General features: G+C 39.7%; 1 protein-coding gene and 1 long non-coding RNA gene across 6 annotated transcripts in view; one reads left to right on the plus strand and one right to left on the minus strand.

The window, feature by feature from the left end:
* The window catches only part of Lrrc8b (leucine rich repeat containing 8 VRAC subunit B), a 66,731-nt gene extending 45,928 nt beyond the window's left edge, over window positions 1-20,803 (minus strand). For 3 of the 5 annotated variants that reach the window (XM_047542588.1, XM_047542563.1, XM_047542555.1), the window contains exon 1: window positions 20,624-20,803. The gene's annotated coding sequence lies outside the window, so the exon portion shown is untranslated. Of the gene's footprint in view, window positions 1-8,662; window positions 8,732-20,623 lie in introns of those variants that run through there. The other 2 variants (XM_047542573.1, XM_047542582.1) reach the window with 2 other exon arrangements.
* Window positions 20,804-20,953: 150 nt separating this feature from the next.
* Window positions 20,954-22,183, plus strand: LOC124980225 (uncharacterized). The gene is made up of 3 exons (XR_007107757.1): window positions 20,954-21,000; window positions 21,573-21,636; window positions 22,087-22,183. It is a non-coding gene; the product is annotated as an uncharacterized LOC124980225 (long non-coding RNA).
* The last annotated feature ends 5,535 nt before the right edge of the window (window positions 22,184-27,718 follow it).

A 27,718-nucleotide genomic window follows, 5' to 3' on the forward strand; every position in this document is an offset into this window, starting at 1 on the left:
AGGAATTATGAGGTCTCTTCTTCCTCCAGTAGAAAAGAGGGTAGAAGAACTTACTGACAATCTGTTTACAAACAGCACTGCCAGCTTTAGGACCACCCTGTGAGAGAGCTGCACAGGGTTAGCCTACCTAAAACTACTTCCTGGGATATTATTAACATTATTCTACATTTTCTTATAAGTAAATTTAGAACTACAGAGGTTGGGGAAAAGCTTAAATTTTATAAAACTGAATAATCTAGGCCAACATAGGAGAAAGGGTTTTTCCATTTTGGACCTTAATACGACTTAGGAATAGTTGATAAAAACAACAGCTGCTGAGCCTGGTAAATCCAAATGAGATTATTAGGTCAGAATCACAGAAATACACAGAGAACATTTCAAAATTCCCAGCATACTGACAATAAAGGACCAAAGCAAAATCTCATTAAGGAAGGAAACACTTTGTTTAGAAGGAATTTTTTTCATGTAAGGCTCCATCATGTTAATATTGCTGAGAAGTTACTGGAGAGGAAAAATACAAAAGAATCAAAAGTGTACACTATACACTATACAACAGCTTTCTTTCTCTAGTCTCCTTCTCCTGGTTAGACACCATTGCCCACACCAAGTAACTATGTATCTGTACATCATTGTTATGGTTTAGATGTGATGTATCCCCCAAAAGCTCACTTGTGAGACAATGTAAAAAGGTTCGGAGAAATGATCGGGTTGTGAGAGCCTTAACTCAATCAGTAAATTAATCCCCTAATAGGGATTAACTAAGTAGTAACTGAAGGCTATTAGGATGTGACTGGAGAAGGTGGGGCATTGGGAGCATAGCTATAGGGTATATATTCTGTATCTGGGAGTGGAGTCTCTGCTTCCTGATCATCATGTGAGTTGTTTCCCTCTGCCACACTCTTCTGCCACGATGTTCAGCCTCAACTTGAGCTCTGAGGAATGAAGCCTGCTGTCCATGGACTGAGACCTCTGAAACTGTGAGCCCTTAAATAAACTTCTCCTCCTCTACAATTGTTCTGGTTAAGTACTTTAGTCACAGTGTGAAAAAGTTGACTAAAAAAGAAATAGGTACCGAGAGTGGGGTTGCTGCTATGACTAACCTGATCAGGTGGTTCAGAAGCTTTTTGAGCTTCTTAGAATTGGTGGGAGGAATTTTGGGATGCTTAACAGTGCAAGCTAGAAATGCTTTAGGTTATTGTAACTGGAGCTTAATGACTGATTCTGTTGGGAGTTCAGAAGACCAGAACACCGATAGGACTCTGGACAGTGAAGACAGGACACAAGAGGGTTTAGAGGAAAAGGAGAACACCATTGGTCATTGGACTAGAGGCCATTCCTGTTATGTTCTGGCTGAGAAGTTGTCTGCATTTTGCCCATGTCCTGAGAACTTCCGTGAGGCTGATTTTAAAAGCAAAGAACTTCTGGCAGAAGAAATTTCTAGGCCACATAGCATTCAGGAGGTGGTATGGATATTGCTGGCAGCTTTTAGTCAACTTCATTGTTATAATCAGGAGCAGAAAGCAGAACAGAAAGATTTTGAACAACTTGGAATTTAAGGGTGGGAGTAAAACTGCAACTTTAAAAGACATTACCTAAAGAAATCCTAAAGACTTTGCTCAGAGACAATAACAAAGATGACTTGAGGGCATATCAGGAGCTGACAAGATCCTATCTTTCTTAGATTCAAGGGAGAAAAAGTGAAAATCCTCTTGAGACCAGTGGGGCACCCTTCTTGCACAAAGGGGTCTAGGAAGTTTTTTCAATATGCTCAAGTACCCAGTCATTCAGAGGCTGCTGTAGTCATGGTCCCTTGAGGTCTGGCTACTGCTTGAAATGGTGGCATAGATGGTGCTGGTTCTGCAAGACTGCAGGATGCTTGACTTAGGGGGTCATGGAGGCTTCCTCCAAGATTTCAAAGAAAGGTCAGGGAGGCCAGGAAAAGTGCAGCAGGGTCAGAGTCCCTGCAGGCACCCCCTCCCCGAAGAAGTCAGTGTACAGATGTGAGGAGGAAGCTGCAGTGGAAACCCCTGAGATTTAAGAAATGCCAGTACCATGGGACGTTGTCCTAGGAAATCTGCAGGAATTGAACAGAGAAGCCAACAGAGAGGCTACTTGGGCTGCAACCAACAATGCCACAGGGGTGGAGCTACACAGCCCTTTGGACAGAATACCATGATGCCATGTGTCTCAGATGCCAGAAGTGAAGCTACAGGAGTTGTTTGCCCAGCTGGATTTCAGTCTTGCTTTGGTCCTATCACTTCTTTTTATGTCCCTGTTTTTGTGAATAGAAATGTTTACTCTATACTTTATATATTGGATACTTGCAAATAGCTTTATTTATTTATTTTTTTTTATAGGAGCTCACAAGGGGAGTTTGCCCCAAGTCTCAGAGGAGACTTTGGACTTGAACTTTTGGGTAAATTTGGAATTGTTGAGACTATGGGAATTCTTGGAAATGGACAAAATTTACTTTGCATTGTGAGATGGTTTTGGGTTTTGGGGGGCCGGGGGTGGAATGTTATGGTTTAGATGTGCAGTATATCCCAAAAGCTCACAAGTGAGACAATGTAAGAAGGTTCAGAGGAGAAATGACTGGGTTGTGAGAGCCTTAACTCAATCAGTAAATTAATCCCCTGATAGGGATTAACTGAGTGGTAACTGAAGGCTATTAGGATGTGGCTGGAGGAGGTGGGGCATTGGGGGTGTGGTATGGAGTATATATTTTCTATCTGGGAGTGGAGTCTCTGCTTTCTGATCATCATGTGAGCTGCTTCCCTCTGCCACACTCTTCTGCCACGTTGTTCAGCCTCAACTTGAGCCCTGAGGAATACAGCCTGCAGTCAATGGACTGAGACCTCTGAAACTGGGAGCCCTTAAATAAACTCTTCCTCTTCTACAATTGTTCTGGTTAGGTCCTTTAGTCACAGCAATGAAAAAGTTGACTAAAACAATCATAAACTTAGACATTTAAAACACCATGGCTTGTTTTTCAAAAATAAGATCATATTGTTAAAGTAAAATTTCTGCTGTATAGATTGCTTTAAGAAAACTGCCAGAGTCATTGATGTTATCATCATGTACAAGTTTTAAGACCGCTAACAAATAAAGACTTGTACCTTCTTTGAGGACTCTGAGTGCTGTTATCCATGGGGGATTGATTAGCATAAAAGATTTCCAGGTTATAGTCTACATATCTCAAGTATGCATGAAAATCTAAAGGATTTTAAGGTTTGTTCCCCTACCCCTGTCTCATTGCTGAACAAGGTTAAATTTCAGAGATTTCACTTCTCTGGCCCTAAGACAGCTACATTTCTTCCAGTTTGTCTGCAGTGTTCCTATTCAATCAACAACTATAAAAACCTAAATTTTCAATTTTAAGTACTTTCACTCTACTTTAAAAATAACAAAGAAAAAAATCAATGTAAGCCTAGTTAGCTAAACTGAGAAATTACAAAACATCAGAAGTTAAAACAGGTAGAAATTTTTCTAATATTTCCTTTCTCTAATAGTTCTCTAGCCTCCTGGAAGATAATGAGCTGTCCTGCATAGAGGGATTTTCTGGTTTTAGCAGACTACCTGTGCAAAACCAGACTTGGTTTTTCACATAGAGAAAGCATGATTCCTCCAAATCTCTTTTCATTTCCAGCTAAGACATTTACAAGCCCAGACTGAGGACCCACAGGCCCTAATAAGCGGCTGACATGAGGCTGAAGTAGTCAAATATGCTCAGCATATTACAACAATCATAGAACTGGTACTTACCATGAGATAACCACATGTACGCATTCTATAAGTACTTAACTCATTTAATGCCATTGACAACCCCAAAGGTTTTCTTCATTTTATAGATAAAGCAAATGAGAATTATACGACTTATCAAAGTTTACGCAACTAGTAAACTTGAAATAATAAAACTGGCATCAATGTGAATAATCCTCAAAGAAAACTTTGAAGGGGTAAAAAAGGTGGCTTAGCTGGATGGAATGAACAACAGACTAAATGTGCATGCATTTATTCAATGATTCACTCTGTAAAAAATTAGTGGTCATTACATGGTGATTGGCATTGGAGAATCAACAATGGTAAATTAAACAAATAACCTCACCAAAGAGCAGCTATTCTTTCCTCACAGAATTTAGACTGGTGATAGAAACAAAGATTGAGTGAATAGCTAATCAATTATTTTATTGCAATCATACATATTACAGATGAAGGAGGGCAGGTAGAGAGACCATCTTGTAACCCTGGAGCTCAGAGAATTGCAGAGGTTGGGCCACTGTGAGGGCCATACCAAAGAATTCAAAATCTGGTTCTAAGAGATGAAACTCATCTCTAGGCCCTCATCTAAAGGTGGGTAAAGGTTCAGCAAATAAAACTTAACCAGGAAGTCACAAAAGTAAGATATATTCAGGGCCAAGAGGTCTTTGTCTCATTCCATCTTTCTGGTATAGGAGCATGACCTTGGGTTAAGTTCAAGATCAAATGTTACAGATTTTAACCCCTTTAAAGGCAAAATCCATGTGTCATATTAAAAAAAATTCAAAGCACAAAAAAATTACATAATGGTATCAAGAGAGCAGATGTTAAAATGGTCAGTAATATTTTATTCTTGGTATTGTCAGTCCTTTCTGTTCTCATGAACAGAAGTTGAAGTTGGCTATTTCAGCTATGTGGTATAGTAGATACCTACAAAGAAGAGAATGAACTACTATTCTGCTGACCATCCTTTGCCTCAACTTTAGTCAGGTTATACAGTCTCTCAGAATGCTAGCTTCTGAACTGGTAAAAATAGAAATAATTCTACCTGGCCTATTTTCTATCTTCACATTGATGATAACATCAAAAGCCATGGAAACTACCTCCACCCAGGAGGTATCAGAGAATAGTAGTCCATGAAAGAGGAAACTCCTCACAAATACAATCTCTGTTCTCCCATCCTGAAACCTTTCCAGTGTCCCCAGTTTTCTAGCCTCCTGGAAGACAATGAGCTCCACAGAGGGATTACCTGGTTTCAGTACACCATGCCTGTGCTAAAGGAGATTTCAGCCTGCCTTCTTCCCAAAGAACAACCAGTATTTCTCCAAATTCTATTTCATTTCCAGTCAGAAAACATTTACTTTTAGAAGCAATGGTATTTAAAGTTATAGTAATGCAATGTATTCTCACTCTGGTAACCTAAGTATATAAGTGAGGATTTGGTAGAGAACCAAATCCATTCCTTCTCTAAAAAGGGACTTGAAAGTAAAAAGTTACAATTAAATTAGTAAAATATGAGCAAAAATAGTTTGACTTAATTATCATAGGATAAAGGAAATATTTAATCCAATGACATTTTTTTTCCCTCAAATTTCTTTTATATTATTCTTCCCTGCCCCATCTTATGGCCCTACTTGTATCCCAAGAGGATCTCCCTCACCTCCACCACATCCTTCATACTGCAATTGTTATAGTCCCTAACAAATGTGTCAATACCTTCCTTCTGTTTCAAAACCTTCCTGGTGACTCCTGGACTACTCCTAGTCAAGTCATGTGCTGTTTATAGGACTAAAACTGCACCTCCAAGCCCACCCCAGGCAGAAGCTGAGCCAAAGTCAACATGGGTCCCAACTCCTACTCCCGTGCTCTCTCCTTCATTCATGCCACCAAGAGGAAAAGCCAACCTGGACAGGGAGGAAGAAGCCACGTTGGTATTTTTAAAACTCCAAGTGTAGCATTTATTCCAAGTATACTTCAAATCAGTGATACAGCCACTAAAGCAGATAACAAAATTGACAAATACAGGTTCATCAGCTAAAAAGGAAGCCAAATGGATAAAGAAACAAGAATTTTGAGCTGGAAGGTCAGGACCTCATGACATAATATAATAGGCCCATGAATCAAGAAGCCTATTTAGGTCCAAAAATTTGATTTCTGAGTGATGACTTTATATTCTCAAATCTAGTTGTTATTTTAAATTGTACATGCCATCTAAACAGAAAAATAAAAGCAATATGAAATTTTAAAAATAATGATAAATTTAAAAATAATTATATAGAAAGTGGAACTCAGTAACTGGGATGTTTATTTAATCTTTGGGTAGTTCATTAGGGATATCTAGGAATATGATAAAGAGGTAATATATGAAAGAATGAATATATATGTAGAAGGTTAAACATTGTGGGCAATTCCTGTATCTTATGGAAATCACTAATTTTCACAATATTTTATTATAATTCTAAAACAAAATAAGCATGTATTAATTGACTATTTTTTTAAAAATCCAATGGCTATGAGAAAATACTATAAGCTATTAGTAATCAGGATTAATTTTTATTAAATTAAAAGAAATTCACAGGGTTGGGGTTGTGGTTCAGTGGTAGAGTGCTTATCTAGCATGTGTGAGGCACTGGGTTTGATTCTCAGCACCACAAATAAATGAATAAAATAAAGGTCTATCAATATCTAAAACAACATTTTAAAAAAGAAAATCTACCACAAGTTAAACACCTTGAAAAGGGGAACTTCTAAGTTGGCAAATCTTCTCTATGGAAAGATTAAGTTGAATGATGCAAATGCAAGCAATAGAATTAATGATTGCTGGCCAGGCATGATGGCACAGGCATGTAATCCCAGTGACTTGGGAGGCTGAGGTAGGAGATCACAAGTTCAAAGCTAGCCTCAGCAATTTAAGGAGATCCAGTTTCAAAATCAAAAGAACTGGAGATGTAGCTCAGTGGTAAAATGCCCCTAGGGATCAATCCCCAGTACCTAAATAAATAAATGATTGATAAGCTTTAAAAAATATCCATATAAAATGCTTCAGCAGAAGCACTGATTCTTTGTAGTGTGTTGACTATTATTACGGCACTAATTTTTCTATGACATCCTCATCATGTGTTCCCATTGATCTTTCTTCACCATCATGACTCCTGGGTCTCAGAGAAAGGAGTGGTGAAGTGTAGGAAAATGGGAATAGTAGGACCCAAATCAGCCCATAGTTCCAGTGCCCCCTCCCTGTTAGGCTGGTCTAGTTCTGCCATCAATAAAGAATGCCTGAAAGAGCTAGATCCCTTTTCAGCATTATAAACCATGCAGGAGATGCTTACTACATCTGCTTTGTTCTCTATTTCTGTGCTGCCTATTACCATAGTAACAAGGCACACAGATGAAAAAGTAGGCTAGAAATTCCAAAAAATGGGGGTGGGGAGAGGAACATAGGGGTAAAGGGACTTTCACTGGTTGAGAGAAAAGGTAAGAATTTCTCCTATTAGAGTCATTCATGTATTAAGGGGCAAACCTAACTTTAAAAAAAATGAGGTTTTCTTTGCCTTTTTGAGAGCAAAAAGAAATCAGCCTAAAAGCTCAATAAATAACAGTGTTTACAGGAGGTACACTTACTAGAATTTTGAGATTTTAAAATTAGAAGTATTTTACCAGAAAATCTTGAAGATGCAAATTAAAACCTTTGAACAGCAGCTACTTTGGGAAATCATGTTCTAATTCCACAGTGTGGAAGATTACTACTTAACAATTTGAGTTATTTTGTAGTACTAAAAGTTGAGACACCTTTAGGAAGTGTGGTTGGAAAGATAAGTTGCTACAATGAATGCTTTCCTGACAGTGACTATGTTTATCTTCTAAATTGTATAAAATGTCTCCAGAGGAAATTACTGGGTAGGGGTGACTTTTGTTTCACCTTAAGGGAATCACTGCCTCTGTTGAAAGAGGGACAAAGCTTTCCCCATTTCTAGTCCTTCTGCTGTCTGTACAGAGACCTTGAAAATCATACCATTCCCTATCTATTTCTCAAAACCATGGAGTGCCAAAGTTTCAGCCATGAGGGAAGAGAAATCTTCCCACTTCCAGATTCCCATTTCCTGACTTTTTTTCTTTCCTGTCATCAGTCTAGGATTTTGCTTATCATTTTCCAGGGCATTTGAAAACTTGGATATGATTATGTTTTTGGTAGGAAATGGGAAAAGAGCCACCTAAACCACCCCCTACTTGGGGAGGTTTTACTCTACATGAAATGGTGCACATCCCAGACTATTCAGGCTGCTACAGCAAAATGTCATAAATGGGGTAGTTTATAAACAACATGTTCATTTCTGACAGTCCTAGGACCTGGGAAGTCTACCTCAAAGCACTGCCAGATTTGGTGTTTGGTGAGGGCCCACTCCTTAGTGATTTCTACTGTTTCTTCAAGTGGAGGAAGGGGCAAATAAGTTCCTTTGGGTCTTACTATGATTTGGAAATGATCTGGGTGCTCCCCAAGGCCTCCATGTTAAAGGTCCACAGGGTGGCAGTATTGGGAAGTGGTAGAACCTTTAACAGGTAGGGCCTGGTGGAGGTCATTAGGAGTGTAAGGTAGATCTTTTGCCATCCTCTGGTAGTTCAGGAGAAAGCCTGGCACCTTCTGCTCTCTGCCTCCTGGCTAGAGTTGTGAACTTTTCTCTGCATGTTTTACCATCCACAATAGAGCCAAAGCCTGTGCTAAGTTGTGTGGACTTTCAGCCATCAAAACAATGTACTAAACAAACCTCTTTTCTTTAGGAAAATACCTGCTTCAGGTATTTTATTGTAGTGAATGAAAACAGGCTAATACAAGCCTTTGTTTTATATGGCATCAGTATCATTCATGAGGACTCCACTTTCAAGCCCAGTCACCTCCCCAAGGCCTCACCTTCAACATTATCGCCTTGGAGGTTAAGGTTCCATGCATAAATCTTGGGAAAGACACAGACATTCAGACCGTAACAAAGCATAAAAAACAAGAGATGCTTTAGAGACTATAATTGTTTTAATTTCTGTCTAACAAAGGTCAGAGTCACTGACCCCATCCTTTACAGAAGGTAATGCTCTAGGCTACTTACAGATTTTAATGAACAGCGCAGTGGAAAACTGTGAGAATTCTGTCCCTGATTCAGTCACTATGTATTCATGACACTGTGGACAGTTTTTACTTTGCTTTTCTTAACCTTAGTGTCTTATCAGTAAAAAGAAATGACAGAACTGGAACAGAGACGTGACTGTGGAGAGGGTTTCTAAGGATGATTTCAAGGCATGTTAGAACTATATGCATATTAAGACTATGAGTATATTCTGGAAAAGGTCCTTAAGAATACCTAATAGAAAAAAGTTAAAAATCAGTAGATACTCTGTTGGGTGTCTTCCACACACCATGACTTGAATCAACTTACCTGAATCAACCAAAGCCTTGGAGTGAGAATCAGGAGAGCATCACATGCATCATAACCCCCCCCACCCCCCACGAAATGCTGTCCCTGGCCACCCATCTAATTCCTACCACTCTCCAGTCCTTCACGCTGCTTTATTTTTCTTTATACTGTCTATTATATGACACTGTCCCTTGCATTTGCTTATTGTCTATCTTCCCTCCTCTAGGATATTCAGTGCGCAAAGGATTTTTTCTGTTTCTTCATTGTTGGATTTAGTCCCAGTACCTGGTGATGCCTGGCCCATATTGAGAGTTCAAAAACAAAAACAAAAACTATTGGATAAATTTTTAAAAAAATTCTATCAAATGAAACGTATCAGAACAAAGATGCAAATATATTTACTTTTCTTTTTAAAAAGTCTGGGTCTGCCGTGAACCATGCTTTACACTAGGCATTTTACTTAATTTTTAAATTATTTCTTTCAGTCAAGTTTCCCAATCCTGAGAGCCTTTTATAAAATAATACATCTGTGAAAAGGAGTCAGACACTATATTGTAGAAAAAGCTGCTTTATCTGGATTTGAATGCAAGACCTGCAACTAAATGTAAGGTTTGATAAGAAAAGCTACATATCCCCTATGGAACTTGGTTTCCACATTTGTATCATAGGAATATAATACTTGCTCCATTTCCTGCAAGCCATGAGGAGGATAAGTAACTTTATTATGTTAGAAGTGACATGATGCAACAGACAACATAGTACAAGTTCCCACCAAGTTTTTAGGAGAGACTTGCTGTTAGCTGTTGAGAGAAGGAAAGAGATCAGAAACAGCTGCACAGTGTCTTTTCATGCAGGGTCAGAGACTCCAGGAAAACCTGGAGTAACTGGGAGGTTCCTCCAAGAAAGGCTCTCAACTCAACAGGACAACAACCAGGTCAATTGCAAACTATGCTCAATCCCTCTCAGACTGCATTACTCCACTGAGAAAAATCAATGTCCCATCTAGCCAAACATTTTTACATGTTATAATTTATAAACTCCTTCTGGGAAGAAATTTGCATTCTTAATAAAATGTTAAGCATTTTTTCAAAAGTATTAATATTTGTTCGTAAGAAACCAGTTATCTGTTGACCCAGTCAACTATCAGTTAAGTATCTGGTGATTTTTAACCTAAGTTCTTTTTTGTATCTAATCTAATAGTATCAAAATATGTACAGTATAATTTCTGGCTGTTCCAGGAGAGTATGTTCATATTTTCTTAAAATAGATGATGGTGACATATCACTTTGGTATCCATTGAGTATATTTAAAAGAGTGACAATCTACCCATGCTCTTTCCCTCCTGAATATCCCTGCCTACCAACAGGAAATTCTTAAATTGACATACAGGGGATCTTTTACCCCTTAGAGTTGATAATTAGTTTGAGAAGGGTTATTTGTTTTGGCCTTCAAATGAGTGATCTTTAAATGAGATTAAGTGTTTTGGGGGTATGTTGTAGTAGGAAGATGCACTCTAGCGGAACATGCTTTCAAACCATCAACTAATATTTGCCTAATATTTGAAATACCTGATGCCTGGTCTTTCTTTTTGTCCTTTCAAATGCACTATTTTCCCATATTACAAAAGGGCAAACCCTCACTTCTTAGTAGTTGGTTTAGGGTGCACTGCCTTGCGGTGTACAAATTTCAAAGGGTCATTTTGACAGACCCATAGGGTTATAGATGTTGAGAAAGTGAAAGACTTCCATGACAGAAAAGCAAATTGTTTTAGGAGAAGAAAGTTTCCATTTCTTTCCTTAAAGCAACAATGAAGGAGGACCTAATCAAGTTGTCAGTCAACAGAACACTGAAAATCATTTTTTCTGATCAATCACTAGATTGATTTCATTATGGTTTGAATGTAAGGTGTCTCCCAAAAGTTCATGTGAAGTCTTAGTCCCCAGTGCAGCAATGTTCAGAGGTGGGGATTTGAGGAAGTGATTGGATCTTGAGAGCTCTGACTTCATTGTTGGATTAATCCATGGAGGGATTCATGGCTGAATGGACTATTGGAGGGTGGTGGAAACTGTTAGGAGGTGGGGTGTAGATGGAAGGAGTAAGGTCCTTGGGGGTGTGTCGTTAGGAATTATATCTTGTGCCTGGAGCTCTTTTCTTTGTTTCTCAGCTGCCTTGATGTGAGCAGCTTTTCTCTACCATGCCCTTCTGCCATGATGTTCTGTCTTACCTCATGCTCAAATCTCCTTTAAGTTGTTTTTCTCGGGTATTTTGTCACAGCAATGAAGCTGACTAATAGAGTATGGTCAGGAGTTTAAATAATGGAGTAGAATTTTACTTTCTTCATTCCCTAAACTTATTTATAAGGCAAGATTTCTCAAGCACTTCAGTTTTTTGAAAAAGCCTTTGATTTGATTATGAAGTCTATCTTATTCTCACAATATTTACCTGTGCATAAATAAACTATGTTTAACTCCCTATATCTCAGTAAAGAGATGCTTTTCCAGTAAAATTTCACCTATGAGAAATAATCATCAAAATTTTAATATACTATATGTCATGGTCAGCTGTGTACTGGTAAAAATCATAATGCAATCCAAAAAAATTTTATTTACTATTTAGAGCTTTATTGTCATAAGCACTTAAAAAATAAACTTTGTGCATGTGTGTGACAAGAGTATAAAAAGGTAATCAAGAAAAGACTTTCAAACAAAAGAATCTTATATTGGGATTAAGTTTTAAAGATGATGATGAATAAAATTAGTTCTGTGAACATAAAAGAACTATATAAATCTGATGATTTTTGTAGAAAAACTTGTGCTTTTTACATAGATGATAGTAGGTATCAAATCATTTTGACATTTAATTTAGTTTCCACTGAGTACATTTAAGAATTATTTTTTTAAAAAATCAATATTTATAAGAAATGCCACCTTTTACAACTATTTAAACTAATGATGAAAAACTTTAGCTATTAATTATGAAAATCAGTACAGCACACAGCTTTTCACATCCTTTAAAGGGTAGTCAAAGGAAAACAGAGGCACTGTTTTAAACTACCTATAAGCCAAGAGCTAACCATCTAAAACTCTGACTTCTAATGGAAAGACAAAGAATTATTTCAGAAAAGGGCAAAAGTTGCCTGAAACATCCCTTCCAAGTTGCTAAATCTGGAACTCTGAGCCCAGTAAATGTTCAAGGAAAACTATCTCACTGACAAAGTATTTTGGTCATTCAACTGATACCTATTAACAGCAGGTATAATATATCTTATTCTAATCTTCAAGGGGATATTCTTTCATGTCTTGGTCAAATAGGAGTCAAAAGTATTGAAAAGTATGTTATTGAATGAAGCCCTGGAGTAGGTAACACATATGCTGAATTTCATTCCCTAATCTTCTCTGGATATCCACTTATTGCATGTCTACAGTATATCAGGTCTGAGACCCAGTCCAGGAAGCCCAGCAGATGAACAAAATACATTCTTTATCTTGAAGGAACACCCAGTAGGATATGGAGGTGTTCTCTGGCATAGGTTCAAGGACTAGGGAACTGGCTCAAGGCAGCACAGAGGCAGGAGTGAGGGGCTCTGGGGAGGGTATGCAGAAGGCAGATATCAGAAATGGGCTTTCAGAAGAGGGATGGATGCTTGAACTGTCTTGACAGATGGGCACAGGTTTGTCAAGAGGATCCCAGATAAAGGGAAGGAATAAAGCCAGGGAGTGGCTACCTAGAACCTTCTTCCTTGTACTGCAAATAGTTCAGGATAGCTGAGTATGGGGGTATAATTGTATTCATGGTACATGCACTGGGGATGCAGAAATGACAAAGTAGCAAAAGGTGAAAGTGAAGAGTGGCAGAAGCCATATGGAGTCTTTATTATATGACAGACTATTGCACTTGGACTTGCTCCTTGTAGCAAAGGGAGCCATTCCAAAGGGTGGCATTAGCATGAGGTTTGCCTTTTAGAAAGATACTGCAGTGTGGACAACAAATGTGTGGTTGGGGGAAGGAAGATGGGCAAGACTACAAAACTAAACTATCAGCTAAAAGACAAATATTCATGCTCCCAGAAAAGATTCATGCAGTAAAAAGAAGCTATAGAGGAAGGTGGTGATGGGAGGACCTGAGGGATGTGGCTCTAGACCCAACAGTTACCAACAGTATAAGCAGGGGTGTAGAAGAGAATGAGGCAAGGAGAAGACCAGGGTGGGCTAGTTCTGGTTTCTCTGGGTTAGATAATTGAGTAAATAGAATTGCTACTTGCAAAAAACAAACAAACAACAACAACAAAAACAGTACCACCAGGAGAAAAGCAAGTTATGGAGAAACAATGATATAGCTCTTTCTCAGATGTTTAAATTTGGTGTATCAAGAAAACTATCTGTATTTAAAGTTTGGCAGTTGAGCACACAGACATTGTAAGAGAATTCAATTATTTAACTCTTTTCACAATATCATACTGCAAAGTTATAGATTAGATACACTTATTTTAAAGGTGGCCCCAAACATGAAGTGCTTCCTTTGAAACAGTGTGATAAACTATCAGGCTCCCGCCTGGGGGCAGGCTCATCTCATGTCTTAGCTCATTTTAAAACACATTCCTCATTTATTCTGTGAAGTAGGTAGCACTGGTATTAATACCCCCATTTTATGCCCTATGGGGTAAAATTACTTGCACCGTATTACATGCAGCAGTTTGTAAACCCACTACAGAGCAGGTCAACAAAAGAGACCAAGTTCTTACTTTCATAGTACTTACGTGCTGGTGGAGGTGAGGAGAAATGAACATAAAAAGGGAGCAAACCTTACATTCAGGAATGAGAGACTGATGGGGACATTTGAAAATGTGGTTAAATTACCCTAGGTGGCCAGGAAAGGTACTGTTGAGATCACACTGGAGTGGGCACTTCATGAAGTAGAAGGAAGCAGTAAGCACATGTTACAGAGAAGAACTTTCCAGAGGGAACTGCATCTGAGAAGCCCCCAGGTAGGAGCAAGCTTGATGCACCATTGTGGGAAGAATTCCAAATGCTGGGACAAATGCAGAGCAAGAAGTCCAAGTTACAAGGGTACTCCTGGGAGGGTGAAGATGAAAGACTTCTGGCATCTTAGGGCAGCACTGGCGCAGCATAAGTTCCCTTGGGGTAACCTGTGAGACCCGCCACTGTGCACAACATGGTGCCTCTGAGAAACTGCATTATGACTCACAAATGCTTTTGGAAGACAAGTCACAGCTCAGTTGAAGACTGCCTATTTCGGTATTGAAATGGGGCCAGGAACAAACTCATTTAGTTTTGCCTAGAGAGATGAACTTTAAAAATCTTTAGATGAATGGAATTCATCTTAAATGCATCTACTCTGATCAAGAACTAACCTGTAGTCCAAGGGCTGATGGCTGTGCCCCTGAGGTTCAGTCAGGCCATATCACCGTTGGTGGGAGACATGGAAGAAGCTTCCTCCAAGGCTGTTACAGGGTTTAGAGAGGTAACATTTCCCCAAAGGTTCCCCCATAAGCTCAGCTGAACAGGGCAAGGGGAAATGACACCCCCTGCTAATGTACCTGCCAATGGGTACCCTTGCCAAGCCAAGTTCTTATTTACACACACACACAAAGCCACAGAGGGATTGGGTGTTGGGGCTTCTCACTAGCCCTGAGATCGACAGCTGATCCCCTGGAAAACACTGCCCATAACCCATAACTCCCACCCTGGGGTCATTTTCCATTGCTGCTTATGGGCTACCTATTCTTCTGAAAACTGTCTCTTAACAGTTTTTCCCCGTTTGGCTACATGGCTTCAAATATATTTGTGAAGGGTGATGCAAATCAACTGCTTGGCCCTCTCTGAAAAAGTTTCAGCTTAAAACTCCCTTTCTCAGATGTATCTGTTTGCTGCCTTTCTCGGAGGTATCTGTATATTAAGTTTGTCAGTGTAGCACAAACAACATTGTAAGAGAATTAAATCATTCCTGAGTTATATAGCCCTTTCACAGTACCACTTGCAAAATGATATATTGTATACACTTATTTTAAAGGTGGCTCCAAACTTTATGAGTGCTTCCTTTGGAATAGTGCTGTAAACCGGCAGGTCCCTGCCTGGGGATGGCTCATCTCATGTCTAAGTTCCTTTATTTAAAACTCCTCATTAAGTTACTGCAGTCACTGGCCTATATTTTGTTCCTAAGTCATCATTTGCATATGCTTTGACAGCACCTGTATGTCTCTTTCCTAACTAACACAATGGCAATTTTCATGTGTTTGTGGTGATAAATTCAATTGTCCCCCTCAATATCTTGCAGACTCCATGAGGGTAGCGATCAGATATTCTTGCTTACTGTTGCAACTCTAGAACTTAGCGTACTGTCTGTCACACAGTAGGTGTTTAATAAATAACTGCTAAAAATACTATGAAACATACTCAACAGTGGTAATGTTTAGTTTCTGAGAGTAGGTCAGTCAAAAATCATTCAAATCCGGAGGAAAGTGAAAGCTTGGCTATTCTTGTTTTTATCAAAAGATATGGAAAAATTTGCTACTATTTGGATTACAAACTAATTTCAGAGACAATTCTAAAAAGTTTGGAAAGTAAAAAACATTCATTTGGATATGCACAAAGATGACCAATTTTAAAATGCAATTAAAAAAAATTAGTAAGAGTTAATTTTTTAAAAAAGTTTTCCCCAGGCTAGACCAAAATAAAAGAAAAGCAACCATTTAGTTTATCAGGCATGGTTTTAAGCAGTCTATATACATTTTATATCCCCATTTAATCCCAGCCCAGTTTGCAGATAAAGAGACTGACAGTGGGAGAAACTAGGTTGCACATTGAGTAAGTGACAGAGCCAGGATTTGCCTCTAGGTCTATTTTATTTCACAAGACATGTTTTTAATTTAAGTCATGTTTTTAAGCTAAGAAATAAATGCTAACATTGAGTGATGATGTGTTATTCCCTGTCACTCAAACACTCCATCTCCCTTCCATGACAAGGTATAATCCTGTAATCTGGAATCATCACCAATTGGGGCAAATGCCCAAATACTTAAAATAGGTTTCAATGTCAATGATGTTTCATCAGGGAAACAAGATAATATTTGAAAAATGAATGCGAGGAATATGAACTGGTATTATGTGTTAGTCAGCTTTTTGTTACTGAGACCAAAATACCTGACTCGGTAAAGGAAAAGTTCATTTGGGGCTCACAGTTTCAGAGGTTCAGTCCATGGTCAGCTGACTCATTGCTCTGGGCCTGAGGTGAAGTAGAATATCAAGGCAGAAGGGTGTGATAGAGGAAAGCTGCTTAGCTCATGGCACCTAGGAAGCAGATGGAGCAAGAAAGGAGCCAGGGACAAGATATAGTCCAAGGGCATCCCTTACCCCCAAGCCTTACTTCCTCCAGCCATGCCTCATCTGCCTACGGTTGCCAACCAGTAGTCCATTCAAATTACTAATCTGTCAAATGGAATAAACCAGAGATGAGGTTACAGTTCCCATAATTTAATCATTCCACTCTGAACATTACTGCATTGTCTAACTCATGAGTCCTTTGAGATGCCTCAAGTCAAGAAAGAAGAGATTTAGAATAATTGTGGTGTCTGAATACCCCAACATTCATTTTCCCTTTTTTATTCTAAGCATGTGACCTCCACCCCATGTTTTGAGCTAGGAATAGACTGTATGGATAAAGGACAATATTTCCTAGACTCTGAGTATGGATAAAGGACAATATTTCCTAGACTCTGATTCAGGAAGTGAGATCAGACACTAAGTGCTGAACAATGAAACATAACAAGGTTATGATGGTTTTTAGGAAATTTCCTTAAGAGACCATAGGAAGAGACCTCCTCTTCCCTTTCTTATTTCCTTCTTTTGCTACTGATAACTTAGAAATGATGGCTAAAGCTTCATCTTGGATCATGAGGTTGGGGAACCTCATATTATATATGGAAGAGTCAATAAAAGAGTAAGAATTAGGACACATATCTAGATCATCTGTTTATAACTTTTAATGTGAAAGAGAAACACTCATCAGTTGGATTAAGCCATTGTTCTCTGTGGTCTTGGTAACTGGTAGTTAAAGTTAACTAATCCAGCAACTCACCCAAAGTGATGACAGAGTTCTAATGCAAACCGATTAGTCTGCAAAGTTCATGTTCTTAGGAAAAGCCCAAAGAACTCCTGTTTCTAAATTAGATTTATTGGGCTGGGGAGACAGCTCAGCTGGTAGAGTGCTTGCCTTGCAAGCACAAGGCCCTGAGTTTGATCCCCAATACCGCAAAAAAATAAATAAATAAATAAATAAATAAGATTTATTTAAAAAAAAAGTATTTTGAAATGCTGAAAAGAATTTGATAGAAGAAAATAAGGAAAGTTTGAATATGCTCTCAATTTTGCATATGTGAGAAAGAATCAAAAGGAACATGCTACTTGGTATTAAAGAATTTGGTCTCCATCAGAGGTGGTTAGAGAAAACTCTCAGTCACCTGCATGGAGCTGGAAACAGAAGAAAAAGAGAAGCTGTTCATTGGCAGTTTCCATTAAAGTACTACTGAAGAAGAGTGGGCATTGCAGAAGGAAACTGTGGAAACGAACACAGGATGAGACAGACAAGAATTACAAAGGACTCTGAAATTGAAGAAGCAGGAGATGAAGTTCAAATATACACAGCCTGGAAAGGGACAAGCAGAATCATGTGACCCATATCAAAGACAGTGTAAAGGCCAAAAAGCCAAAAGGGAAAGGTCAAGGTTAGAGCCCTGACAACTCATTTTTTATTCATTTCCTTTACTCTGTTCACAATAGCATTGAAGGAGTAAATTTAAATTGTGTTGGAACTGAGTAGAATCCTAAATGAAAGGAAGTCATAGAACAGGGAGTTTATTATTACCCTTTGTTCAATTTCTAAGTGAACAACAGTGATAGGAATTTAGGAGAAAGATTCAGCGATTGGAGTTAGGCCTAATTTTATTAAAAATCAATTTTAATGAGCCAGAAAAAGTAAAATATAGATTATAATGTCTACCAAAAGGATTAGTTCACACCCCAGCAGAAACTAAGTGGCAAAAACGTCACATAGGAAGTTTAGAGAATACAGTTGAGAAATAAAATGAAAGAAGGAAATAGCAATGAAGGAAAAGTCAGCAACATGAAAAAAGACAGGACACAAATTAGAAGGTACTTTACAATTGATTAAATAAATTCTCCACTGTGCTTTGGCTTCCAAAATTCTTTTCAGGTGGTCACAAACTGAAGTTGTTTGCTGGTACATCCAGTACTCTGGGAGTGGGCACAGCAGTGAGGGACATATTATACCAAAGACAATACAAACCATTCCACCAAGAGGGGAGTAACATGACATAATTGGAATGTATTGGTTTCTGATAATATCAGTGCATACTAGAAGAAAGCTGGGAAGGAGAAATAACAATAAAATTTGAAAATTCAACTTGAGAGACACTAAATGAAAATCAGGCACTGGATTACATAGGATTGTACAGAAAAGAGGAACATACCTATCTGAACATTTTTAAAAACTTGCTTATAAGTAAAACTTTTGTTAAAGTAAGAATCTTCTAAATTTTAAAATATTTCCCCCTTCAACTTCAAAAAGCAAAACAAAAACTGACCCCTACCAGAAAAAAAATGGCCCCTACCAGAACATACCAACATAGATTAGTCCAAAACCTCCAGGCAACCCAGTATTCTTTTAAAATTGTATTGATTAGGGCCTTTTATTTTAATTAATGTTGGTGTTTTCATTCTGTGGATTAAATTAAATTTAAACAGTAATGGAGAACAGTGATAGGAGTAGGGAAGAGGCTTTAAAAAAGCAAATCTTATCTAGTCAAATGAAATCTCTCAAAATATGAAAATGTACATGTGGGAACACCTTTCCAGTGGAAGAAAATCAGAAAAAAAAGTAAACAGACAGTAAACTTAATTCTAACCCACAGGTTAAACAAAAAAAAAATTTGGAAGTGGTTATAAGACAAGTGCCATGACTCAACTGTGCACTCAATGACAGATTTACCCACTCCACTCCCTGAACCAAGGGCCCTCTCTTTGTAGCTTAGAGCAGTATCAAACATGTTAGGTCTTATAATCTTAAATCACACAGGCCTAATTACCTAGGGAATTAGCTGTCATTTTACATTCTCTTCAAGAGTGGAGCTGCTGACTAGAAAAGCCAGGGGCCAAGGAAAGTCACCTTGGCGTCCACAACTCAGACCATTTTGGGTTCTCAGGAGGTGTAACCTGTGCACAGATGGGTACTAGAATTGTTAATTAACTATACTGTTCTTTTCTGTATTTCAGCTGTACACAGACTTAGGAGACAGCAGTCTGGTAAAGACACATGCCACTTAATGGTTAGTTGTAGAAGTAGTAGTCAGTTGAAGTGCTGGGGACTGAACACAGGGCCTTGCCCATGCTAAGCGTGGTGCTCCACCACTGTATACACCCAGCCCCTAATTCTTTTTAATAAATGCTGAGTAAATTACCTATTTTAAGTTGGTTACATATCTACAATTTAAAAATTTCATGCAAATACATTTTTACAGTGGAGGTGTATGTGTGTGTGTGTGTGTGTGTGTGTGTGTGTGTGTGTGTGTTTAGGGAGGGTGGATGTATTCAAGAAAATCCATACATTATTTTTTGTTTTTAAATTTAGGTTTGTCCTTTTTGGGGGATGTGGGGGGGGGGAGGCGCACAGGCGGTGGAAGAATATTGGGAGCCTTTCTGACTACAGAGAAAAGTCTTCCATAAATGTCATCTGACTAAAGGCAACCTATGGACTTTGGGAAGTCAGTTGAGGACGCAGATTAATGAGTCAATTCAGCCTCCTCCCTTCTGCCCTCTCAGCACCTGCTCAACTACAGCTCAGGAGGAAGAAACTCTGAACCTCTCTCCTAATGGGCATCAGTTGTCCCCTACTCCCTCAAACGGAAGAATCACCAATATCACCAAATTACAGACGAATACTGAGTATCCAAGAACATAAAATGTTTGCCAACAAGCACCGCCAAGGCAGGGGCATGTGAGAACAACCAAATGTAGACCCCCTTCAGGGAGTTTCGCTCATTTGGGGCGAGACCCCAGCCTGGGAAAGGACGACCCTTTCCTTTGGCGCGCCGACGACTCACACCCAGGTGCAGCGCCGAAGTGCTGGGGCAAAGAATGAACCTCCTTGGAGCGGCTGCCCACTCCTCTTGCCCCAAATGACCCCAGCATCCAGGAGAGATCCTTTCAGGGGTACCGCTCCCCTCGCTTTCAGAGGCAAGGGAGCAGTGAAGCCCCCACTCATTTCTCGGGTCGCGCCACCTGCCCACAGCCCCGCTTGCAGGTGAAGCGTGGACAGGTAATCGCACCTGCTAAGGCTACCCCACCTGCTGCGTCCCTTTACCATGCCCTCCTCCACCACCTGGGTCGACTCGGCTCCTCCTTCTATAGCCCGGGTGTTACGCTTCGACCTACCTGCGCGACTCCAGCCCCGGGCGCCGGCGCTCTCCGCAGAGTGCGCCCCGCGCCTCCTCGGGCGCGCCGGCGGCGGCCCTGCGCCCGCACTTTCCCGGCTGCCCGGGGCTGCGGACTCAGCGGGAAGCCCCGGCGCTGCCCGGCTAGCCGCCTCCGACCGGCTCCATTGTGACGCGGCGCGTTCCGCCGGCCAATGGGCGCACGGAGGCGCGAACCGCTGACTAAGTTCGCGGGCGGAGGAGGAGGGGACGGGGCGGAGGCAGGGAGGAGGCAGGGTGGAGGCGGCGGCGGCGGCCGTGGCTGTGGCAGTGGCAGTGGCAGTGGCGGCGGCAGCGGCGGCGGAGGAGGAAGAGGAGGCAGAGGCTGCGGCCGCTTGGGTAGTGGCTCCTGCTGTGAATTTTTCAGTTGCCTGGGCCCGAGTGCTTGCCCGGCTTTGGTATTGCGGGGGCCGGAGACTCACCCTAGCTGCTGGAAACAAAGCGCAGCTGCCATCTCCCCGCGCGCGCCATGTGGCGGCCCCGGCCCCCTTGCTCAGCCTTGGGTCCGCAGGCAGCGGGGCACAGCCACACGTTTCGCTGCAGAGCTGAAAAGAACGGGGCTGTATTCCAGAGGCTGGAGGGAGAGGGGCTTAGGGCTGTCCCTCAGGCGCGCCACGCCAAGAGACTCTGGTAGTACGCTGTGTGTCGGGCCCGCCTTCTCACGTGTGCACCCCTGAGTAACTTGTTATTTACATAACGCGTGTTGGGCCCTGAGGGGGAGGTCGGGTGCAGCTAGACAGGAGCCTTGATCTTAAAGCATAGAAATAAGTCCCTAGTCGGTTCTTGGGTCCCTGCGGGCTTGGAAAGGTTGCAGGGCAGAGCGCCTGGGAGGAAGGGTTTCCACGTGTACCAAACCAAGAGGCTTAATTAAGTTAGATTCTGGGCCTCACTTACTGTCAACTTCTTTCCAGTGTCTTTTCCTCGGGATGAGAAGAGGACAACATGGTAGAGGGACCACCCCTATACCCATAACCGGTATTTTACTACTATCTATCTAGAGCCCCATCCGCTTCCTTTATAGTTTAGTGGCCTTCGATTTGAAGAATAACAATGTACCTTTAAAAATTCAGGGGATTTAATATTGTTATCTCACTCTACTCTCTCTTTAACCCAGACTGCCCAGACTATGATTTCCAGCACAATGATTCAATTAGGCAAGATTTATATCTTAGTTGCTATGGTGATCACATCTCTATTTAAAAAAGAAAATGTGCAAGGATCTCCCAAAGGAATAAATTGAAAACAAAAAACAGCATTTAGACCATCTGATCAGTTTGTGTAAATGGGATAAGAACATGCTCTACTGAGTTATCTGACTGAGTTGTGTCCCACAGAGATGAACTACAATTTGAATCACTCTGAAAGGTAGTAAGAAGGCCGTTTTTGTGTTACTCCTCTGTTCTTTCCTTGTCTATCCTATTCTAGGTTAGCAACTGTCTTTTTCCTGAATCTTGGCGCAAACCCTGAAAGAACATACCTTCATTTGGTCACTCAACAAGTTTTCATGGAGTGTGTATGAGAGACTATACACAAATCTGTCAGTCTAATTTAGATTTGGGTGTGATCCTCAAACTGTTAACCACCTGGAGAAAAAAAAATACATATATACAATTATAAAACAAGGGAAAAAGTGTCGGATACAGATTGTAAAATCATAGCATTAAAACTTGAAAACATCTAATTTTGCATCTGTATCTTGAAATGTTTAGTGAGGGATATTCTTTCCCCTTCTAAATCCATGATAATTCATTCTTCTATCACAGTCATATAATTACTTGTGTAAGTTGGGGAGTTACTTAGCCTATTTGGAGTCAGTTCCTTCGAATATACAATAAGAGATTATGAAGTACATGATCTGTTCCAATGTCGATATGACTAAAAAGTGGCCATTATGCTTTCTAACCCAAATTATCATAGCAGGCAGTTAAAGTGACCAAGTTCATTTGAATTGTGCTAGCTTTGTGTAAACTTCAGATATGTAGCTTTAAATGTGATTTTCATTATTTTATTCTAGTTTTCATTAACAAAATTACCTTCCATGATAACAACATTTATTACTGACACTGCAGATAGGACTTCTGAATTTGTGATGCTGCATTCAGGAATACCCTTCTGAAATTTGAGCATCAAATAGATGTTTCTCATTTCTTCATTTTATGATATGTTGTATAAGCTCCTGCTTGTATTACAGTGAAGAACAATAATCTCAAACTTTTAAAAATACAAAGCATGTAATCTGAGTCCATAAAGAAAGCATATTTGGGGACCAGAAATTTTTGGCAACCAAGGATAGATTTTGTAATGAGAATGTAATTGTTTGACGGTTTGACTTCTTATGTCTGTCCCCAGGTTTCCCATTACATTGTAATCTCTTTGAAAACAGGACATGTGGATCCTTGGAATATATTCAGTACTTACAAGAGTATCTGAAATTCTCCTAGGGACTCTGATCAATTTATTGGTTAACAAAAATCCCAAAAAGATTCAGATGCTATTTCCATACTCCAGTTTGTCCAAGTCTAAAATAGTCATTAAAATTAGTGATAAAAATTGCACCATGGATACCTAGTGGGTGGTAGACACGATGGGCAGTACCCAGGGAGCTAAAACTTGGTCCCTGTCCTGGAATCCCACAACTTAGATGAACACAGAAAACGAGTGCTCCTTGTGGTTAGTGAGACAGAACAGTGAGAAAGGGAGTAGCCAGAGAAAGCCTATAAAGGAAGGGAAATTCTAAGTTTTGGGGGAAGAGACGGTTTGAGAAAGATCCCATCCTATACTTTTGACTTATCTGCCCCAAACATTGTCTTAAAATGACAATCTACCTGCAGGGTTCTTTTTGGCAAACTGAGAATTTGGGGAAGAAACCTAAGTAAAATTACTCTGCTTTCTTCAGTATCTCAAGAATACTTGGTGGTAGAGTCTTTACTTTCACGTGATAAATGAGAGGAGTGGAAACAGCTAATGCCCTCAGTTCCCCTACATGATGACATCTGTAAAGTCACCTGGGATAGAAATGAAATGATTACTGCATTTGTAATTTTGTAGCTGAATTCCATGATCCACAAGAAGTGATCACCTAACATCTGGGATTGGCAAGTCTCTTCTGGGTGGATTCCCTGAAAAAAAAAAAGAAAGTCTTTGAGTGACATCAGTTTTAAGCTCTGCTGCATGTGGCTGCCTTGATAAGAATTTAGTTTTCTCTTAATCTTGAGAAATGTTTATAATTAGTAGGAGACAGAATATTAACAGTTCTTTTCCATTTCTGAATTCTACAAATTCTTTAAAATGAAAACTCTCATTTTTTTTGAAACTAAACACCGAATGTCCACAAAGTATATAAGAAAGCTGGAAATCTGACAGAGGTGAGGGAGAATACCAAGATAAATAGAATAATTCATTTTTTTAAAGCTATAGTACTCTGGTAGGGAAGGTATATCCAGTGTGCATACAGCATCCTAAAGTGGACGTGAGGTTGGATGGCACTATAGGCTTGAGGGAGGACTGTACTGAACATAGGTCTGAGAAAGTTTAGCTGGGTTCTCAGTTGAAATATTACTCAAATAATTGTATATATTACTTTTAAATCTTGTCTCAGCCTCATGGTTCAATGTTCATATTTCTACTGTGACAGGTCAGAAAAGGAGCAGAAATTAAGACTTTTGCATTCCCAGCAAGTTTTACAGATTCCCCAGGTTCACCTGTGTATGACTGAGCACATTGTCATTGATGAAGAATTTTTATTTATTTTTGATTAAAGAGGTCACCATATTTTTCTGACTTTTTCCATCTCTTGGTTACAGTGGTTTAAAATGGGTTTTTTTGGGGCCTGAGGTGAATTCCGAGAATGATCCCTGGGAATAAGCTCAATGATGAGAATTCTGCAATAGGCAGGACAAACTGGATATGCACATGTGTTTGGAATAAGATGGCTAGAACTAGAAGTCCAGATGCAACTGTGCAAGTCAGGTTGTACACTTCTGTGTGAGTTGATCCCCTATCATGGTCCGAGCCTGAAATAGTCACAGCTACTCTGTTCTCACCACCCACTGTGCTGAGTACCCCATCTGCTCCTTTCTTAGCAGGTCAGTGCTGTGAAGGTGACCCTCCTTTGAGTCCTTTCCCTTAAGAGAAAATATCAGTTCCTGAAGTAGGATGCCTGACATCCTCAGTTGATCTGTCTTCTGGGAATTTGTCCAAATATTTCTTTGAAAGTTTCCCATGCATCCCATTTAAAGAAAACAGCCTGTCATCTGGGTCACATACTGGAATCCACCACAGAGCAGTCAGGCAGTGGTTGCCTCTTGTCCTTTTCTTATCCATAAAAAGGAGGTGACTTCTAAGAAAAATATGTGCAAGTGAAGCCAGGCTTAAAGCCCAGAATCGAAGAAGCGCTGGTGCTCCTGTGCTCCGTGGCTGCAAATAGCCCTGAGGAATCCTGCCAGTGACTGCAACAGGACTTGCTGGCATCCGTGCCAGGTGTCACTTTGTTCCTCAAATCTTGAAATCTGGGCAAGAGTTTTCCTGGTGCCATGAAAGTCACTGTCCTCTGAAGTTCCTTATAGTGAACCCTTCTGTCTCTCGAGTTTGCAGTATCCCTGTTCTTGATTTCCCCTTTTTCTCCTCAGCAGCTGTGCTTTGTTTTTGTGGCCTAATGTAAGAACATCTGTCAATTAGAAAGCATGTTGAATACTGGGCTTCATTCTCAAGCAAATTGATTCCCGAAGAATAGGAACTAGTGCATCTCTGTGGTTTATTAAGAATTTGAAAAACAGTTGAAAAAGAACAAGATTCAGAATATTTTAAAGTTGAAGAAGAAAGATATGTGTGCCAGAAAGAGCACTGGACTTGGAGTCTCCTGGTGGCTCTTCTGGGCATGGGATTTAGGGCAGGTCACTAGCAGTCTCAGCAGAACTTTCTATTTTCCACTGTGTTTTATACAGCTATCCTGGGCTACATAAGAAGACAGGCACAGCCCATGCTTCAGAACGCTCAGACTTCACTTTACTCATTTGTCATTTAACATATTTATTCTATGCCTACTATGTGCAAAATGTAATAAGGGTTTTGGGGGATACACTGGTCCATATGATGGATGTGGCTTTTGTCTTCCTGGAGACCATGGTCTCAAAGTGTTCCTCCAGATAAAGGTGTCAGAGTTGGACATGATAAATTGACAAAGACGAAACTAAACGTATTTTCACTCTGTTCTTGTCTTCTGACTCCACCGATCCAAATTCAGGCACATCTTCCAATTATATGCTTATTTTCCTGCTAAGTTACTTCTGTATTCTTTATGTCAAATTCACAATATCCATCATATTTTTGTTTTTGGAGAATACCAGGGCACCAGAACTTTTGCCCTCAAGAAGCTTAAAGTTTTCAAAACTTAAAAAGCAAGGCAAATGTGTAGTGAGATATGTAAAAAGATATAAGATCCAGTAAAGTGCCCAAACACAGTGGGGCTTATGTTTATATGGTCTGAACATAAAACAAAAATGTGCTTTTTAACAGCCAAATTTAATCTAGCTACTTTATGAGAAAGGCAGTAAAATAATGACTAATATATTCTTCACTCAGAGTCAGGGTAGTTGGATCCACACTAGTAGAGGAAAGAATGGGTTAAAGTAAAGCAACATTTTTGAGAAATTGAGACCTGATAAGTGAGTTTAAGAACTGAGGGCTTCAGAGGAAGCCTGTTGTTCAGTGATAGAACAGACTTCAGTGGCCGACTAAGGCCTCAGTGTAGGAGGGGAAGTTACAGATAGCTTGGTTACAAGGAGAAATAAGGGGGATCCACACTAAAGGATGAAAACAGATATATAGATGTAGAAATTTTACACTTTCCTTTTTACCTTTGACCATTATTGTCAAATAAAATTCCTGGATTTATTTAATTTACTTATCAATTTAATAGGCAGATATTATATTTTTCTCTTCAGGGTACTGAGGATGAAAAGGGCACATGCATTCTGAAAATATACAGTCACAGAATAACTTGTTTATAAACTCCTTTGTAGTTCACACAAATCAATTAATGTATCATAACTATTTCTAAACAATATGCTCTGACCTCTATGGTTTGCGTACCTAAGAGTGGTGTAATCTAGTAGCAGTCCCTCACTTTGCTGAGCTCCTGAAGCTCAGGTGTCATTCAGAGGCCACTAGGTTGGAAGATAACCACTGCTTGACTGTGGCTTGCTTGTGTCATCTGGAGGAATGCTGTGAAATTGAGTTTTAGGAGGGCAAGTCACATCTATCACAGGGATAAATATGTTTTCAGAAACTGGTCTGGTGTTTTACACTTAGTAGGTATTTGTTCCATACTGAATGAATGAATGAAATGAAAGGAGGTCTGGGACTTCGGGAACACATCTTCCCCAACATGTATATTCTGGAGTCATTTCAGGATTTAACCTCCAGCTCTGTCCCCATTAGTGAGAATAGACTTGTTCTTAGTAGATTGCAGAATTATCACATGTGAAAGAAAGACAGAGCTTTGGAGGTGGGAGGGAGGACATGATTAGAGATGACAAGGGAGTGATACATAAATTCCAACATTTGCCAAAAATAAAGTTTAAAATGTACTCATTACAAAATTACAATATTTGTCATGACTTTGGATGTATTCATCTTCTTCTAGTAACATCCACAGTCACATTGGCATTGGACTGCCCTTTTCATCTTGGATGTCTTATGACTTCGAAGCACTGCAATGTTTTGATATCTTGTTGATAATTATATTTTGTTTATCAGGGTATTATTTTCAGGTATTATTGACTAGTGTATTGGACTTGAAATCCCAATCTGGAAACTCTGATGATTAGCATAACATAACAAGCAAGTCTACAGACATGTGTCCAAAAATCACGACCACCTTTAAAAATAATACTTCTAAATACTTCTAAATAATACTTCTAAATACTTCTAAAGTGAGGTTATCTGACTTCAAACCTTGGTATTCCCTTTGTGAGCTGTTTGCTGTTTGTCAAATTACTTAATTTCTCTGTGCCTTAGTTTCTTCTTGAAGAATGGATTGTAGTGAGGATTAAATGAA

This window comes from Sciurus carolinensis, chromosome 1 (genome assembly GCF_902686445.1).
Source record: "Sciurus carolinensis chromosome 1, mSciCar1.2, whole genome shotgun sequence".
Classification (NCBI taxonomy): Eukaryota; Metazoa; Chordata; class Mammalia; order Rodentia; family Sciuridae; genus Sciurus; species Sciurus carolinensis.